Source organism: Acanthaster planci, linkage group LG06, assembly GCF_054643075.1.
Source record: "Acanthaster planci isolate LZ-2023a linkage group LG06, COTS_SCS, whole genome shotgun sequence".
Classification (NCBI taxonomy): Eukaryota; Metazoa; Echinodermata; class Asteroidea; order Valvatida; family Acanthasteridae; genus Acanthaster; species Acanthaster planci.
The window spans coordinates 6,147,049-6,159,886 of record NC_141782.1 but is presented as its reverse complement, the minus strand read 5'-3'; the positions used below and the strand labels follow the sequence as shown (position 1 = coordinate 6,159,886).

General features: G+C 38.1%; 1 protein-coding gene across 7 annotated transcripts in view; it reads left to right on the top strand.

Annotated features, from left to right (window-relative positions):
* The window catches only part of LOC110987750 (uncharacterized), a 523,067-nt gene that overhangs the window by 1,483 nt on the left and 508,746 nt on the right, over positions 1 to 12,838 (top strand). The gene's annotated exons all lie outside the window — the stretch shown is intronic.

Sequence of the window (12,838 nt, the reverse complement as noted above, 5' to 3'; positions counted from 1 at the left end):
TAACATGTAGAGGCTATGGCAATAAAAGGCTTGTTTCTCTGTGGGGTTCGTGGGAGTGGAGCGGATGTCAGACCCAACAGTTCTAGGGGTAATTGATGCACTGATTGGGCATGTACCATCGGGCTAGACCTTACCTTTTTATGGGTAAGGTTAATTGGCCTGAATGCCTTAAATATGTTAGGGCGTTGGAACCAAGTTGAAGGGCACCAAGGCCAATTCAAAATTTTATGTAGAAAAGATAAGATTTTGATTAAGTACCTTTACACAAACACGTATGTATTGCACTGCTTTAGTCACCTCCCACCCATTTCTACTTCGCCTCTAACCACAAACAGAATCCTGAGTCACTGTTCTGTGTGGCTTGCAGCCCTACTACTTTCTATGGGTTCATAACTCTGTGGGTTCTTGAATGCAGCCCAGTTACATCAAATCAGGGTACTTTTATGTTGAAAAAAATCTCACTTTCTCAATCAAATTCTCATCCAAAAAGCTGTTGAAAATAATGCATACATTGTATCTTTTTAAATCTGATAACCTGCGGTTTTAAGACCATACAAGTGACTATATCTTGAAAAGAAATTGGAGCTTTTACTCACCACCCTCTAATTTTTCAGACAAAAATGATCCAAACAGGTTGTACACTTTACATGATTCACACAGTGCACGTGTGTTGGGTTAATGGTCAGTCAGTACTGCCTGGTAATGTGTTTGTTGTGTTTGTCAAATTCTCTGTAGTTCAGTCTTTGAACTGTTATTAAGGGAGAAAAAAGGAAAATAAAAAGAAAAGCCTTTTTTTTGGTTTCTGTCTTTAAAAGTCAAGTCTGTTTAAAAACAGATACACAAAATTAAGTTAACAGCTCAAACATTGAAATACATGTATATGAAATGATTAAATAGAACAAAAGACTACAGGGGAAACTTTGATAATGTTTCTTTCATTATTCTAATTTTATTATCAAGTCCATTGTCACTATAGTGTCAATCCCCACCAAACAAGCAGGGCTTGGGTGAAGTGGAAATTCCATAACATTTGTTGACACCAAATTTGTTAATTATATATAACAGGTTTGCCCTTACCCAACGTATATTAATAAGCACTGTATGCTCAGTGCTTGTCCGAGAGCTTGCGAAAAAAACCTCACAAGCTTACTCGGGTGGGACTCGAACCCACGACCTCCTGCTTCCTAGTGCAGATGTCTTAACCACTCGACCACCGAGCTTGCCGGGATCGGCTGGCCGGTCCGAGTCAAAAGGAGCAGCGGGTACTGCGAACTATTTTCAAGATGTTTTTTTGTTGTCGTCAATGTTTTCAGATCACAGCTGCCGTTTGTAAAATTAAGAAATTCTGAAAGTTGTTTTTCAAGGAATAATTTTGGCATTTCTAGGACATGAAAGTGTCGGGGAAAAAAACCTGAAGCTGCATTTTACACGAGAAAAATAACCCCTTAGTTTCATTATAAATCATGTCACACATTTGCAAGGAAAATGGCTCTTGACACTGCCAGTTTTCAGTAACTTCTTGATATGTGGTTTTTGTTCAAGGCAGTCAAGCTTGGTCTCATTTTGAAGCTCAGGTTTGCTTCTTTGAGATATGCTACAGTTGATGGAGCAGATGCTCTCCAATAATTTTAAAAGGCAGTTTCAAAGGTGATCTTGCCCTTAACCGTAACAGTAAATAATTCTAAAAATTCAATACTTAGTGGTAAAATGTAGTATACAGCCCTGTTGCTTGTAAGAGTATATGACCTTATTGTTTTCTGATCAATTATTTAATATTCGAGTATTATTTTCCTGAATTTGAACTTTCGAATGCAAAATTCATGCAAAGGGAGGGAAAATTTTCTTCGTTTAAAATGAGAAAAATTGCAGTATGGAGGTTTGTTTCAAGCAAATTCAAATGAAAAGTGACAGAAATCATACAACGATTCAAAAAGTGAATAATTCTTTGAAAATTTTAAAAGGAATAGAAAGTGTCAACAGGACAAGAAGTATCGTTTGTCTCTTAAGTCTTGCTAAATCGTGGCTGGAGATCCTCCTAGACCTGAGGAGCTATTATGGTGGTTATAATGTAATATTGTGTGCGTTGTTGCAACTGATTTTGTATACAGTTTGTTCATCGACCTTATATTTGGATATTTGATTGAATTGAAGGTCGAATATTCTAATAGTGAAATAATCGAATTGACTCAGCCCTAATGCCGCAATCTCTATTATGGGACTTTCAGAAACCGCCATAAACAAACCAGCCCAAACAATAACGTAATGGACAAACTGGTCCCTGATGGCAAGACACATAACCGAACATAATAACTGTTACACAATTGTACTGGAATCATTGAAAACAATAAATATATGAAGGACATTTTAAATGTTTTTTGGGCGTGTAAATTCTAGCCCAGTAGGCCTGAATTTTATTTTCTTGGTTGGGTGCACTGAGCTTGAATCCATTTCCACTCTACAATTTTATTCCTGTTGCCCAGAAGAAAATTACATTGAGTGCTCCTGAATGTGTGAAATAATTTACCTTGAAATGGCTAATCATTTTAATTACGGGTCTTGTCTATAGTTAACCATGTTGTGAAATTTGAAGATGAACAGTCTTCAAGTAAAAAAGTCTAAAATGCAGTTCAGCGCACACAGTCACTTTCCATCCTGCGCTGTTTCCCATCGAGGGTGCAGCCACATATTGCGAGTCAGTACGGAATGGAACCAACAAAGTCAAATTTAGCTATAGCACAGCACCCATCATGTGCTAGATCCTTTGCATATGTACGGCTTCGACACGTGCCTGTGAAAAGCTCAGTCACAAATGGATGTTCTAGAAAAATGGGTAGTACAAGCATGAAGCTTAGAGGGCAGTAACATGAAAAGAGCTATCGATCACAAGATTTAAGACATTAAAACTGAGCTGAAAGTCACCAGTTTAGCTGTCAGTGGTCTGTCAACATTATTCTCGACCATTTGTCAATTTGTGGAACATGAAAAACGACTGGAAGAAAGACCAGACTTGCAATTGAGTACTTGGAACTACCCCTCTAGGCCATCACTGCACACTGTGTATGGCTAGTAATATGGCAGTGTAAACCTCACAATTTTGTGGCTCGGTGAAAGTTGTCGTCTGCAGGGTTTCCCCTTAGCGGTCGCCTGCTAGCCAAATGCGAGTGAAAACAGTCACGGGCGAGTCAAAACACTTCCCTCAGTCGTGCGACGGGGGAAATGTTAAAATATGTACATGTTCCTTTTTTTTCTGATGTGATTGAAGAAAATATAGAACAAAGTCTTGATTTCAGAGCTTTACCTTTTGTGTGTCATGAATGTAACTTTATTTTATTGGAATCAAATAAACCCCAACATCGCTTCTGACTCGCACCTGGAATCCTGTATTGTGTGCTGGGACTACTTGCACATTGTACCTAGTACCTATCATCAACCACGATAGTTTCTCCAGTAGTCAGTGACCTCTATACATGACCAATATAATTAACATACGATTCGTACTGGGAACCAGATACCAAAAACCGATGCTGCGTCCATAGACTGGTTCAATCCGGTTTGCAAGTGACTTTTTTGTAACATTGATCTCATGCCCCTCATTGGACAATCATGCCAGGTGAGTGAGTAGGGAAGGGGAACCAGTCTACCCACAAACCACTATCGCTCTACATGATAGCGGTTGATAGAAACATCTTGGTGGACCAACCTTCTTAAGTCAAAAACCTGCTTTAATTGTTTTTTTTTTCCACACATTTCATGGACTAGTAAAAATCTCTGCGGGCTAGTAAAAATCAATGTACTAGCCCGGTTGGCTACTGTCAGAAAAAATAAAGGGCAAGCCCTGCTTATGTGAAGTCCGCTTGAAAATGTGTCACAGCCAGGAAGAACATGTATACTTTTGTTCAAAAATTTGTAGGAATACACATATTTTGGGACAGTATCTCCTATTACTCATTCGGCTGGGATATGAATATGAGTAGTACATGTATGACGTGTGAGCCTGCTTTTTTGTGTAGGTGCAGTTATTTTGTGTATGTAAGTTTTAAGTCTATTGTTACGAGAATCTTTTGCACATGAATTAGTTTTCTACCATAAATCGACCCAATCCTTGTCATCATGAGGACAAATCCAGTAGAATTAAATGAATTAAAAAATTCACTAATTCATCTCTGCGTCCTTAATAAATTGTTAATTGTCATTAACAACTTATCATTAAGATTTACGATGAGACTGTAATTGCATAAATGGCAGGGCGTAAGGATATTCTTTCATGTGACGTTGCTATGTAGAAATGAAGAACCAATTATTTTCCAGCATGTACTTTGCCCCACCCACTTTTACACAAATCTGGTCATGAATGTTTGTTTCAAAAGTCACATTTACCTGAGATTTCTGTCAATGTTACTTTGAGTTAAACGTATCGTTGTAATTTTTTATATAAAATGTATGTTTGACAAACTGCGAACAGTGATTTCAGTGTTGACAAAAAGGTTGTTTTAGTGACAATTATGACACGTCAGAACCATGCAAAGTAAAAAGGACACTGTGATTTTGTTTTCAGGGAATATAAATGATATTTACCCACAAAGTCCATAGTTGTAGAACCCGCTCTGGCAATGCTAAATGGAAGAACTCCATATTAGCATTATAACATGTGAGTTGTTCACACTTTCAAATGGTCAGCAAAAATGGATAACCGGACAACAGGCTTTTCCAAATTTCGGTTAACCGGTTTTTGAAAAACTCTTTTTTCTCCCACCACTAATTTCTGTGCAGAATTCTTGAGCAGGATATGAGTCACTGGTTAGCATGTCTCACTCGTTAGTGACATTGTACTGCAAGAATACAGTGCATGTACATGCAGGTATAGTGTGCATGTATGTGGTGTTCTAAATTTACAGATGGGTTATTTTTAATTGATTTGGGCAACCTGGCAAACTAAAACTTTTGGCAGTGATAGAGTAGCATCAGCGTGCATGTTCGTAGCAACTCAGGACTCCATGTGTTACAAACGTTACAATAAACTAAGCTGACTTTACAAAATACACGATCTGTCAGTAATTCAACTGAACATACGTACAAGCATTCAGAAGGCATAACATCAAACACAACAGGAAAAACATCAAACGACATTTTTGTTGTCTCATTTACAATGGTTACCATCATGTTTAGTCCTTACAAAAATTTGGTGGTTGTGTTTATCTTAACAATTTTATTGCATTTATAACTTTGTGTATTGAGGTCCACATTAAATACATTTCTTTTGGGACTACGCATTTACATTTTTTTCAAACAGGTGTTAATATATATATCCAGTCTCATGTCTCTCCAGTATTAAATAGTTAGACAAATATGTATTTCTTGTGTTCACAAATTCAATTCCATGTTATATTGCTTGTACTCGACGATCGGACTCAACATGACACAACTTGTAAAGATTTTATTGGTGTCTGTGGGAAATAACATTAAACCGGCATTGTTAGAAAATGATACCACCAACATACCAGGGCAGGTTTCTACCGCACGTGTTAGCTTTATGCACAACCGTGCAGTGAACAGAATGTCTCGTTGCTATGTGTGCATTTAGCACACGTAATGTGAAATTAGAGCGATTGGAATGGAAAAATCAACATGAGGTAAGTTAAACTAGATTATGTAATATACAAATTGGAAGGTTTGTACAGGACTCATGACTTCACTATGTGTTTAAAAACTAGAGTACAAATTTGATTGTGGCAGGGAATTCGGTATTGAGTCCAGAAAATTGTTTTGAAAGGCAGTCGTACTTTGTTGAGGTATGTGGAAGAATAAGTTAGATGATGCTGTGGTATTGCAATTATACATGTATGCATGTCAGTTGCAACTTGGCATAAAAGTTTGGCTCTAGGAAAGTGGCAGTAAATTATTAGAATATAATTCTTGCTGGTATCTGTTAAGGTCAACAATATTTAAGTACATACGTGTTTTAAGTTTTGTGAAATGGGTTGATTGTGAGCCATAAATGATTATTCAGTTCCAGAAAACAAATCACCTCTGTTAACCTACACTAGCATATCAGCGCGCATGTGCAAGGAAACTCGCTGAAGAAGTTGCCCAAGCTACACCCTCAGCACCCACTACATGTCCCCATAAAGGGCTGTGTAACACAAAGACTTGTCCTAGTTTTTTTTCTGCAATGCATACAGTGTGCATCGTGCGTGTGCTTTAGCTCTATAGGGTTACACTTATCTGTAGCTAAAGCCAAGCACTGGGTAAATCACCTGGTCTCTCCGAGCCTGATCAGTACTTCAAGTGTGATGTTTCCACTGTAATGACTCAGACTACTCTGCCCGGTTCATCGGTAGGTAATTCACCGGGGAGGGGCCATCAACCATTCCCAACCAACACTGCTCTTTGGGAAATCCTGCCTGGGTAGCCTATGAAAGCATGTATGCAAGCAGCAGAGTCCGACGTCCAGGTGCATGCCGGACAGCAGGCTCTGGTGCTTGATGCCGCAAGCTCAGCTGGCAGTCTTACCAACCCTGCCCAGTCACAGATGCCAGGAGCATCAACCTGGTCGTCACATTTTTACGTCAGCCACTCGGTTACATTCTCAGCCATGTTTTTCCAGTGAGAGATATCAATTTCAACTGTTGTTCTCATCCCAGTGCTTGGTCCTATTTTTCAAATGATCCCTAACGGTTCAGTTACGATCCATGAGTTATGTTCCCTATGAGTTATTTCCTCATTTCATACCACATAGTGGGAGTTATCCACATTTTGCAAGGGCTGACAACTTATTTGATCTCTGAATGTGGGGCTTTTCCTCCACTTTGTTCCGGTGGCCACCATGACGCTAACTGTTCTATTGTGGGGGATTTTCCCAGCACCACATATGCTTCCATTCATTGTCCCGCTCAGGCTCGATGGATCATTGTGGGAGTGGGCTTGATCTTCTTGTGACCAGTCGTAGTCCCTGCTGAAGTATATAGTACTGCTAAGATTGGAATTTACTGAGCCTACATGTATATTCCCGTACCTAATTCCTGTTGCCCTCAAAGTGTAGGAGAAGTCCCGCAGACAAAAACCCTAATTCAGCCTTCCTGGAAATTGACCACAGAGCGGGCATCATGTAAACCACAACTTCACACCTTCTGTGGCCACTGGGACAACAGTTTCCAAACAAGCACTTTCATTCCTGAGCCCACAACACTGGTTAAGAAACCTCCAAAGAGGGAGAGGTTATCTGGTGAATCGTTCCCCAGCATGCATTGACCCCTCCCGCACCCAAAGTTCTTGTATCTCGAAAAGCGCGGTTTCCAAAAAAAAAAGAAAAGAAATTGTGTCCATCACAAGGACAGAACACAGGGCTTTTTCAGCTGCTTTGGTGTACTGCCCGGATAAAAAACTTCTTTTATTCTTCAAAATTTGGTAAAAAATCAACCGTACAAGATATAAGTGTGATTTGTGCATGAGAAGACAGCTAAAAGATTGGAGTCAGCTGCGTGAAGTGCATAACTGGTGTACTCTTTCACACACATGAAGCGCTGTTGACAAAACCCCCTTACAATATAAAATTGCCAACTTGAAAATCCCAATTGCATACCCAATACTGTGCATTGGCTATTGTGTGCGTGGATGCCCAATATCTGCTGGCAACATAGACGGCGCACAGTGCGTAGTGCATATACTCAGGAGTTTGCAAAATGCCGAGCACGTGTTGCCGAAGGCAGATCGCACTGTATGAAACGCCAAAAGAGATATATGTTTAAAACGTCTAATTTGTGTTTTGCTGCAATAATTGTAATGTTTTGTATTGTTTACTGTATTGTACATGTCTGATTGGTTTGAAACGTTGCAGGTACTTGGTGCATCATTTAAACTATTACATCTCCTGAAGTGTATATCCAATTTGGTTCAAATCTTGCAGATGCATGTATCTTGAAAATAGGGTGCTTTAGAGGAATTTTGACCTCATGGGATAATGACGTCATCAGCAGACAGGTCACATGACATTAAGGGTGCACTCTTTAATGCCCTATCTCCTGAAGTACATTTTCTATCCAGTTGAAACTTTGCAGATAACTTGAAAGAGAGGTGTTATATATAAAAAATGACTTGATGTGATTATGCCTTATTTGTCCAAATGTACAAAAGAATGCGAAAAAGCCCTCTGTTCTGTTGGCAAAGAGACAGATGACCTCTCATTTTTTCTCCTTATTCAGTCAATTTTTTTCTTGCATAACTCTTCGGCAGTTAGGAAAATCAGACTGACTTCAAACTCGGCGGGTAGTTGAACAATCATCCAAGGACGGTCCTAGAAGAAATTCACAATGATAACTTAATTAGTTTATTTATTATTGATTTTTGAATAATTAATTTTTCCCATAGACTTTGTACACAGATTAACATAGTTTTTGGACTGTCCTATATCAGGCTATGAGGGCGCCATTGCAGAATTACGGTTCCACCTGCCTGGGGTTTCAATTTTCAACAAACTGTCCTATATTTGAACCACAGATGGCGTTGTTGCACAACGTAGGGTTTGTACACACAATTGTCCAGCATAATGCGTGAGAAGTCCTCAACTTCGACCAAGAATTACTACCAGAACGAAAGAGAAATCAGACTAAATTTTCCCTTCCGTTCAATTGCAAATATTCCTAAGAGTTAGATTATCAAATAATATTTCATAATTTTTTTCCAGTTCAGACAAAAATCACGTGACAGGAAATTAAAGGAGCAGTTTTCCTGCACACGTGTTTCTAGCCCGTTGACTTCGTACACAATTTCGAATCTCAATTTTAGTACTACTTTGCAATGTTTGATCGTTCCCAAAGAGAGAGCCGACAAAGACCCTGATGCATGATTTATTGAAAATGAATGACGTCATCACCTTATTTTATACTGATTTTTCAATATTTCATTTTCCCCATAGGTTTTGTACACGTTGATTGACTTGGCATGAACTTCAAAGCCTTTTATCTCCTGAAGGACATGTCCTATCTCCTTGAAATTTTGCCAATAACTAGAAAGCAAAGTGTTACAGACAAATGTTGACCAGCTGTGCTGTTTATATCATCAGGCTATAAGTAACGTGACGTTAAATGTGCACTGTTTAGGGAACTATATATCTCCTGAAGTAGATGTCTGATCGGATTCAAATCTTGCAGATAGCAAGATAGCCAATATTTTGGCAACTCAGCTGTATTCCATGAAACTGTAATATTATCATATCAAGTCTATTTATAAACATTCTTTTATAATACGATTTGACTAAAACAGCAAACTCTGAAACAGCCTGTGTTTGTTCACAAACACTACCTCTAGTTTTTTTTTGCAGCTTTGCAAAAAAGGAATTCTTTTTGTCCTTTTTTTTTTTTGTTTTTTGCAATTTTGCGAATTTTTTATCTTTTTTTTCTTTTTGGGGGGCTTTTGTGCAATTTTGCAAAGAAGCATTCTTTTTGTTCCGTTTCTTTTTTTTCTGGTTTTTTTGCAATTTTGTGAAAAAGGCATTATTTTTGTTCTGTTTTTATTTTTTGGCTTTTTCGCCATTTTGCAAAAAAAAGGCATTTTTTTTCATCTGCATAGATGGTCCTATAAACATGACGTCTTGATGACATCATCAAGTGATTTATTATCGATTTTTACATATTTATTTTAGCCCATTGACTTTGTACACATTGTTGAGGCACTATTTTCGTACTTAAGCAATGGTTGATCGTCGTCAAACTAGCAGCAAGTACTAACTATAAAACAAAGACAATTCTGAATTATTTACGTCATGATTACGTCGTCACGTGATTTATTATTAAATTTTGAATATTTAGATATTCTATTAAATTTATTAAAAATCCATATAAAATCGACCCTGCCCTCCCGCAACACTCTGTTTGCAGGAAGTGCCAGGATAAAACGTGGTCTTCAATTCATCTCGTGTGGGTCAAATCACGTGAGCCTTCCTTCCAGTCAAAACCGGAAGTGGTTGTATTGTTTTTCAAACCCTTTGAAACCGAAGCAGCTCCGTGGTTGTCCACAACCACGGATTATCTCATTTCCTTTTTCGAAAAACACCAAATGCTTGAGAATATTCATATCCATACATTTACATATACAGAGTTTAACCAAACAAGACATGCGCTTCAGGAGATGTAGTTCTTTGAAAACTGCATGCACCTTTAATGTCACATGACTTGTCCTGTGATGAAGTCATCATCACATGAGGGCAACATGCGTGTAAATCACTTCTGTTTTAAGATATCTGCAAGATTGAAGCCAATCGAAAATGTACTTCACGAGATATAGTGCTTGTACATGTAGGAGTGCATCCTTAATGTCACGTGACTTGTCACCTGATGACTTCATCATCACAAGGTCAATAGTCGTCCACAGCATTCCCCTTCTAAGATATCAGCAAGACATTACTTTACAAGATATAGTGCTTTCATTTCAAGAGTGAACCTTTAATGTCACGTGACATGATCATCTGAGGACGTCATCATCACATGACATCAATTTTCTTCTGTAGCACTTCCCTTTCTAAATACCTGCCAGGTATGTAGCGCTTTAAAGGATGCACCTTTAATGTGACTCCTCTGCTGATGACATTGTCATTACATGAGATCAATATCCGTTTATAAATTTTCTTTTGCTAACTATCTGCAAGGTTTCAACCCAATCAGACATATACATGTACTGTACAAAATCTCTGCCGACTTCATTTCCATTGCTTTCACATTGGCTGCACCTGCAGTGTCTACAAAGCTGGATGCATTGCTAACAATGCTCTTCCTACTTTGGACAGAATTTCATACCCCATGATTTACTACCACATTGTGTACAATCTGGGTAATTACATGTATTGCAATAGCTGTGGAGGTCATGTTACATAGAAATACGTACATTTCATTTGTCCAAATTCTGCAATTGCAGCAATCTGTGCCCCATTTTTCCTCATTATATACTTTTGGCAAAATTTTACTTTTACTTTACTTTTCACCCATATGAGCCTTATTGTTGATACTGCATGAGTGATAATTTGCAAAATGGTAGAGAGGCATTATGGGAAAGAAAAAGAAGTAAACATTGCCCCCTTTTCCGTCCCACAATGCCTTTCTACCTGTGCAAAATCACTGATGCTGTATCAGCAATAAGGCTTATTGATGTGTTTGTTAGAAAGTTACATTTACTTAACTTTATTTCAGATAGATCATGATGATGCAAATCTTTTGTTTTTCTGCCCACATGTACATGAGGAATGCTGCAAAACTAACAGGAACTGGTGTATGGAATTATGGGAAAGTTGTCTGCTGCCCTCTATTTAAGATGCCAATAAACATTAGAAAACAATTGGCACTGATGAAAAGATAAGCACAGCTACTACTGCAGTTTCAATTGTGAATCGTGTTACCCAACCACTGAATGCTGTGACTGTGTTACATGTGACTTGAGTTACCAACTTGAGTTCCATATGTATTATCCTATGCAGATAACCTAGGGTTATTGTTGTTGTTATTTGGTTTGTTGCACACTGAAGGAGGAGGTTTCTAATTGACAAACTCAATACCCCTAGGGTTTTAGTATACAGTTAACGTTTTGTGTATTATGTGACTCGCTTTACCTCATCACCACCACCTGATTCAACGGGTCTGTCTTGAAAAAGCTTGAACAGAAAGGGAATTTTAACTCGGCACGAAAATTAAAATGGGATTGCTTAGGGGGCCACTCATAAAAATTCACTCCATAGAAATAAACAATTTTTGTACACAGGTATGCTACAATACCCCTAGTAATCACATGCCCAAAAGCAATAAATAGATTGCAATAAAAAGAATTGTTGTTGTAGATGTACATGAGGAATGCTGCAAAACTAACAGGAACTGGTGTATGGAATTATGGGAAAGTTGTCTGCTGCCCTCTATTTAAGATGCCAATAACCATTAGAAAACAATTGGCACTGATGAAAAGATAAGCACTGCTACTACTGCAGTTTCAATTGTGAATCGTGTTACCCAACCACTGAATGCTGTGACTGTGTTACATGTGACTTGAGTTACCAACTTGAGTTCCATATGTATTATCCTATGCAGATAACCTAGGGTTATTGTTGTTATTATTTGGTTTGTTGCACACTGAAGGAGGAGGTTTCTAATTGACAAACTCAATACCCCTGGGGTTTTAGTATACAGTTAACGTTTTGTGTATTATGTGACTCGCTTTACCTCATCACCACCACCTGATTCAACGGGTCTGTCTTGAAAAAGCTTGAACAGAAAGGGAATTTTAACTCGGCACGAAAATTAAAATGGGATTGTTTAGGGGGAATGTGTAATACAGTAGCTCTTTTGACATTGGGTCAAAGCTAAACAATTACCACACATAATTTTAAAAGGTGAATTTTCAAGTTAAAAAGCCAGCAGAAATTAGTAAAGGACTTTTTTCCATAGCTTTAGTCAATATGCTATCGTAAAAATACAACCAAATTAAGAAACTAAGTGGAAAACAAATTGAGTCCACTTGTCCCTTTTTACACGAAAATGTCCAAATGGTGCCTGAAAAACGTGTACAGAGTCAGTGGGCTGAAAGAAATAATAGAAAAATTAATAATAAATCACTTGATGTCATCGTGACATTATTCTTCTAGGACCATCTATAAGGGTTGTTCATTGATGAAAGTCCAAAGTTGCTAAAGTATCAAAGTTGTGGGTAGAAAAAACGTGCACAAAACAAATTGACTTTTGTCAGAAGAGGAAAAAGAACGAGAAGTTTATGCCTGTTAGAGAACAGAGCATAAGGCTTTTCCGCATTTTGAATGTTTCTTATGAAAAAGAGAATAGGGCTTGAAAGAATGGACATTAAATGTCAC